This window comes from Helianthus annuus, chromosome 15, assembly GCF_002127325.2.
Source record: "Helianthus annuus cultivar XRQ/B chromosome 15, HanXRQr2.0-SUNRISE, whole genome shotgun sequence".
NCBI lineage: Eukaryota > Viridiplantae > Streptophyta > Magnoliopsida > Asterales > Asteraceae > Helianthus > Helianthus annuus.
Window position 1 is genome coordinate 172,990,649 of NC_035447.2, and position 7,991 is coordinate 172,998,639.

Sequence of the window (7,991 nt, forward strand, 5' to 3'; positions counted from 1 at the left end):
CAACTAACATTTCTTATTTATCGTATATGGATCGAGGTATACGTTCGTACTTCTTTCCATTCATGCTTACTTGCAAAATCATTCATTACGTTATTTTGGTACTCATGACCAAGCTTACCCTTCTCATTCATACTTAAATCATTGTCCGGGTAGTAGCCCGCCTTACATTATGACTCCTACGGATCGATTACTAACACATTTACACATAACAGGTTGTAAAACTTCTTTCTTTCATTTTAAGACTTAGGTTTGTGTGTGTCCATTACGGTCATTCTCTTGTTCATTTACTTTGCATTTACTCATAGAACTCGTTTGACATAACTGCGGTTAATTATTGACACAATTCTGATGTGGGTAAATTTTATATTTTATATGTTTTAAACCCATCTTGCGGATTCAAATGTAACATCCATACCTTTTACTACTTCTATATTTTGAATACCTCTAGCGTTTCTAACCTACCATTCATACATTTTCTTCCTTCTACGATTTGAATCCGTCTCGCAGATTCAAGTATATCATTTCTTCATTTCATTCCTTGAATCCGTCTTGCGGATTCATACATTCCCTTCGAGCCTTTCATTCCTTGAATCCGTCTCGCGGATTCAAACATTCCATTCATATCTTTCATTCCTTACACGTGTTGACTCCGTCTCGCGGATTCAACAGATCATTCATACTTCATTCCTTTCATGCATCGAATCCGTCTCGCGGATTCCAACATATCATTCATACTTTCATTCCTGAAAGTCTTACACTTCTTTTCACCCCCACGTCCACCTACTACCTGATTCTAACGGACATACCTGTAACAATTATCATGGTCTCACGAACGTCATACGTTTCTTGTGTACTGGCCAGGTACACAATCCACATACTAGTTTCGTGCCTTCGCGTAATCGCCACCTTATGTCTGCAGAATTAAGTTTCGGCACGTGTAACATTTTCAAAACTTCCTTACTCTGTCATTATATTTCATTTAAAATTTTCTTTTACCTGCTTAATTATACCATTTCATGCACCAATAAGCTAAATCTACGTACCTCAGTCAATATGTCATATTACATACTTTGGTGCCAGCGTTAGACCGCATTTACAGATCATCCTTTCCAAGCAATCATGCCGACCTTACACATAACATACTGTTAGTTATCTTCACATACATACTTAAGCACATACTTACCTTGGCACCTACCCTTAGATCTTGATCGAGTCTCGGATTGTACGGGTCCTTGGTCACGAGAGCACACCGGTTTGAGTTTAAGTAGTTACCTCCTTCTACTTGATTCTCTCAAACCAGGGCTCTGATACCAACTTATAACACCCTAACACACTTTAACTGAAAAGACGCAGCGGAAATTCGCACCTTAAAAATTTCTTTCATTAAAAACGTTTTGACCTACTAGCAAGTTCATTATGAAACACTTTCTTACATTATATGCATCTTTTGTACTTATTTACATAATAAAAGCATAACTTATAACTATCACTTTACATAATCAACATTCCCGTACAATCTATCTCGTGACTCGGTCTTTGATCGCTACACCTCATGGTGATAATCTGTGATTTGTACAACCTGCACCCACCACATATACACAACGTTAGTATACGTTATATACGAGCAAGATTCTTAATCATGTAACCTCATAACGTTCTATCCACATCTACTTTCCATCGCATCATCCTTCTAGAACTATTCATTCCATCCGAGTGTCTAATCCTTGACGAACTTCAATATAGCACCTGCATTACATTCATGCTCGAGGCATATTATTAATAACATCAATACTTAAGTGTATTGAAACCACGTATGTATTACATACATCATTGTGTACATACATCTCTACTCACATACAAACTTACATACATAACTACATATAAACATACCTTCTCACATACGTACGTACACACATAACTACCCACAACATACATACTCACATACATACATACATACTTAACTACATACAAACATACCTTCTCACATACATACATACATACATACATAGATGACTACCTACAAACATACCTTCTCACATACATACATACATGCATACATGACTACATACAAACATATCATCATAAACGGATCATAATAACACACGTGCATACCTTCACTCACACGTACATGTATTTACATAATTACAATAACACATTCATACATACGTACTGACTCGTATTCATGATTACTTATTAGCTTTAGCGTATTTGGAAGAAGTTAAATCAATTCATACATACCCACGTACTTAGTTCATTACCCCGCATACTCGCTCCCACAACCCGGTCTTACCCACACGTCATAAACACTTTTTAAATGCCCTTCGGTTATGATTCGGATCTTAAGAATGAGTTCCAAACTCATCCGTGACTTACCAAGCCTTTCGGTAGGGTTGAGGAACATTATGAAGACTTAGCAAGCTTAGAATGGATCCACGGGGTCCGAATTCGAAGGAAAAACAAAGAAATTTACAAACTTTACATTTGTTTCTGACCTCCACCGTAAGCTACGGTGGCTACCGTAGCTTACGGTGGCCCCCAAAAGCCTACGGTAGCTTCAATCTGCCTTACGGCAGAAACAGAATTCCCAGCACCCACCGTAGCTTACGGTGGGCACCGTAAGCTACGGTGATGCCCAGTTCAGCCCCCATTTTAAATACTAAAACTCGCATAATTCGTTCATTTTGCATCCGTTTCACTTGAAACCTGTTCCTAAACATCCGTAAAACAAGTCCTTACATATTAGACTAAGAATCCTCATCCCGAGTCCTTAATCATTACTAGTTTTATTACTGTTACCTCACTTATTCTTATTTATTCGACCCGTTTGGTCCACAAACTACCTTTGACTATCTATATCAATACATATCTTAATACTTTCAATCATTTCATACCATACATAGCTTCCCTTCATTTATAGACAAGAAAGTCCTTATGTATACTAAGAAGTGAGTCAGAAGTCACTTACCTTAAGCGTTAGTGTTCATGCTTGATTCCTCGCCTCCGCTTGACCCGTTAACCTTCCGTTCTCGAGTCCATGCTAATGTGATTCTTATCCTTTCATGTCATCACAATCACATTATGATTAGCATTTTTGCTCATTCATACTAATATTCGTTTTTCTAACTCTTATCTACATTGACTTTCACTAGCACGCAAACGACATGATTTGTCAACCACTTAATTTCATACATAATGTTGTATAACACATATAACTACATGATCACCTAGTCACATACACAATATACACAACCAATTCACACATACTTATGCTTTCATAACTCTACATTCGACAATCGCATTGTTCAACATTCACACACTCAAAATTATCATCTTACATAAGTACACGACATAACTCCAACATTATCACTTATCAATAAACTACGCATTTCACATTCGTACACATTCACTCTTAATCACCATAAATCAAGCGCATCAATTACGTGGTGAGCATCACATCATTGGAGCATAAGGTACAAGTTCCCAATGCATAACTTTTTACCAAACCATACTTTCAAATCCGAATTCTCATATGGACTCTACCTTAAGCGTACTTAACTTATTATTTTGCTAACGGCTACACCATAAGCACCTTCTATACATAATTACCCACAACCTTCATAAAATTTCACAATTAGCTCTCTTAGGCATTTTATCGAACACTTGGCGGGTGTATTGCTAATAAAACATTATGTACACGCATTCTTTGCATATTCTTACTAACTCATACAAGATCATCAAATTCCACTAGAATCATGTAATTTTCATACTATACCCATATTAACTGACAATTACTCATTACATACAACATCATACATCAATCTTACACAACTAATGAACATGCATGATTATCCATATCATCATCTTCACTACTACAAGTGGGTTTCATCCAAAATCATCAAATTACTTAGAATCTTGCATAGTTCATGTTCTATATTGTGATTCTAACACATCTACATGATCAATTTCATACAATTTCATGGATTGTCCATAACCCACTTCATAGCAAGATCATCAAATCATAAAATACAACTTACCACATGTTTGCTAGGGCTAGATCATCAAGAAAACGAGTTCATGCATTCGATTCTTGCTCCATAACACCTTCAATTGCTGGATTTTCTTGTGGTTAGGGTTCATACCCCTTCTTCTCCCTTTCTCTTGTGCGACCGTACGCACACACACAACCTTGTGTTTGTGTGATTTTTGTTTTAATATATTAAGTTTCCTTTTTGGCCATCTTAGCCCCTCAAGTTTACCATACTTTCTTAGTTGCCACAACATTCATTCCCTAACCTATTGTTAGGCATTTAACTAGGTTTATTTACTTAGTTGTTGTATTTTATTTAATTACACATGGTAACCTACTAACAAATTTCATTATTCGACTTTTGGGGTGTTACAGTTACGGACCGTATCCGTATAGGCTTACGGTCCGCAAGGAGGTGCTTACGGACCGCAAAAGTTTTGGCTTACGGTCCGTAAGCCTGTCGCTGGCAGCAGATTTTGGACAGCTGCCTGTTCAGCCTGTTACACCGCCTTATTAGTGTGGTTTTCGAAAACAGGGGCTTGGTAACTGGTATATAGCAACATAGGGACACCTGGGATCATCTTACAACACTTGTAGAGTTACATGACATGATCTTGAGAAATTTAAACTCCTATATAAAAAGTTGAAGTTGTGAACTTTGCACTTGCTCACTTGCAATATATTTCAAGCATCTCTGGAGCTCTCTGGATAGCAACCAACTTCTCTTAGGCTCCATAGTCATAATTAGGACTCTTGTAAGTGTCCTTAATCCTTTTAATTCAGTTTAGCATAGTTAATTAGCTAAAAGTCAAACCGTCGTAATTAAGGTTTGACTTCGAGATTAAGCAATAATTATCCAGTCAAATCTCGAATTAAAAATACCTATAAGTAGGTAATTATGTGGGTAATGAATCCTTAAAAGGGTACTCTCTGATTCCCACTCTAACTATGTCAATTGTCGGGTCAAAGCTAATTACAAAAAGTCAACAGAAAGCTTTATTTCAAATGAAAACATAATTAGCAATGTAGGATCCATGTAACCTGTTTTATCATTAATATAACTTGGTAATTAATGTAAGAACATATCTAAACTTGTTCACCCCGACAATTTTCAGTTTAGGCTCGGTTTGGAACCGAAAGTCACATAGTTTGACTTATACTTTGACTTTCAGTTCTGACCCATTTAAGCCAAGTTTAGGATTGCCTTAGAGCTTCTTTTGGACCTATTTGCATGTTAGTATAACCCTCTGTGATTATACGGCTTGGTTCATTAGTTGTCCAATTATTATGCAAGATTCCGTTAATCGCCTAAATGTTGACTATTATGCCCTTTCCACCTTAAATTATGATTTTTGAAAATGTAAAAGAGTAGACACCTTAGTTACTGATTTATAAACTTGTACCTAAAATTTGACATCAGTTTGAGGTCTAGATTTAGAGTTATGCTCATTAGCGTAATTAGAAGCCTTCTTAGTAATTAAATGGCGTAATTAGCATATAGCCTATCTAAACCCAAATTTTAATATCAAACTCTTTACCTACTGATATAAAATAATATTTTGGGATTTTTGAAGATTTTTATTTATTTTTAGGCTGAGCATAACTTAGAGTTCTAAGCTTAATTCGGTTATTGCTGATTTTCCCCTTTTGGGCTATAAAATGAGTTTTATAAATCCTTTTGACCTCAAACCTTTTTCTACTGGTCTAATATAGTAAATAAATTATTTTGAGCCTTCTGGAATTATAAAAATATCAGCTTTCTATACAAAACCCGGAAATGGATCCAAATCGTCTTTTTAAGCGTTTTAACGACATAGTATGTATCAAAACTAGTTTATATATATAAGGTTTGATACCTACTGATATATTCAGTAAATTTTTATGTTATAATAGTAAACAAAGGTTTTAAACTCAAATTTCCAGTTTTAACCTTTTAGGCTTATGTGAAATTACCAAAATGCCCCTACGGTGCATAATATGGTTATAATTAATAAATTTCACATATATATGATACTCTACTGTTATAACTTATTAAATTAAGTATATTTACTAAATAAATCAGACCTGTAACTCAGATTACAAATTAAACTCTTTTATACCCCTTTAAAATGACTAAAATGCCCTTATGAGGCATTGTAGAAGATATCTTACTGATGTCACAACATATTTAGTGCATATTAACTCAGGGAACTTATATATGATTCATATGGTTACTCATTACGCACTTTCCGCGTTCGGATCGGCTTATGTAACTAGTTTACACATTTTAGCCGAAACGGGTCAAACCATATCATTATTGTCTCAAAATCCAGAATGTGTTTAAGTTACCCATATTAAACAAGCATGCAAGCTTGTCGGGTCAAAACCACATTCCAAACCGGTCTTCGCTTTATTATGCGTTTAAACCGTATTCTTTCTTTAAAACTAACCGGTCTAAGCTTAGGCTAAATTAAAAGACCTGTTAGGATTCTAATAGGTTACTATAAACCTTCGTTCCAGAATAGGAGATCCAGTAAAAGCTATTTGCACTTGCTTATTGTGACTATACTTGCTTAGGTAAATACTTTTAACTTATTTTCCCTATACGGGCTTGGGGTACGGTATATAAAATACCGCTTGGTCGGGTATTGAATCTTTAATCAAATGTAGGTTAAATCATTGAAATGACCCGTTAAAATTGTTTTGTTTGCTTAAAGCCTTTGGGGGGTTAATGACCATGTCCCGGATATCCTTGGCATCATTTTATGAAATGGCCACGACCTAAGCATGCAGGTGTAGGCGTACACCCGTTGTGCATAAATATTAAGGTATAACCGCCGGTTTTGGGTTGAACCTGTAACGCCTCGTACTTTTGATCTTTCTATTTATAGCATAGTATCTTGTACTTTCCAAAGTCAGTCAGATGTACCCTCATTGTATCTTATTCATTTCCAAATTGTATTTCGAGACTTGAATCATAGTGAAAAGTGCATTGTTTTGATCATATTCTTGTTTAAATTCTATGTGGTGATTAAGCATGTTAAACTATGTCAAACACGTAAAAACAATTGAAAGATATCCTAATCCCAACTCTTAAATCAAGCGTTGTCAAGAGATTTCCCTAAACCGTTCAAAAATCAGGAATTCGTACGTTAATTCGGTAAAATACCCAAAATTGAGTTAAATCAAATAATTATAATATTTATTATTATTAATTAAATAATTTAATATTCTAAATAATTAAATAAACTAATATTATATAAAAGTTAGCTTTAGTTAACAAGGTTAGTTTGAATCTAACCTAGTTAATCCTCTTCAATGTTAAAACAACTAACTAGGTTAGCTCATTAAAGAAGGAGACACTTAACTGAGGTAAAGAACTCAGTTAAGTCAGTTAGTGTCAAACAATGAAACATTAGGGACTGAACAGCAATTACAAAAGTTAAATAGTCAAAAAATTAGTAAAAAGGGGTCTCCACCCGGATCGAACCCACGTCTACTCGCACACACACGCACACATTAACCAGTCGGCCCAAGGCCTCATTCGATTAATTAAGGAAACCTAATAACTCTTATAATAGCTTTTGAATTCAAACCTGTTTATTCAACCGCCAAAAGAACACGCGTACAAGACCAGCCATCACCACCGTCGACAGCTGGGTTTCCTTTCTTACTTGATTTCTGATTACCCGGGATTGACATCCCCTCTGGCCGCGTTTTCCTTTCTTCAAACCAATCACAAATCGTTTCCATACCTCACGAGCCTTTCAAACGCTATAAAAACCGAACCATCACCCCCGTTTTCACCCATCTCGACACCCTCGTTACCCTCCCTCTCTCACTATAACACCCTCGAACTTCTGCGGTTGATAACAACATCGCCGGAAACCTTCACCGGAGGAAACAGAAGATATCAGGGACCACCGCCGCAACCCGCCTCCGCCGGAGACCACCGACACTGCCGCCGGAGCCGCTGTTGTGACCG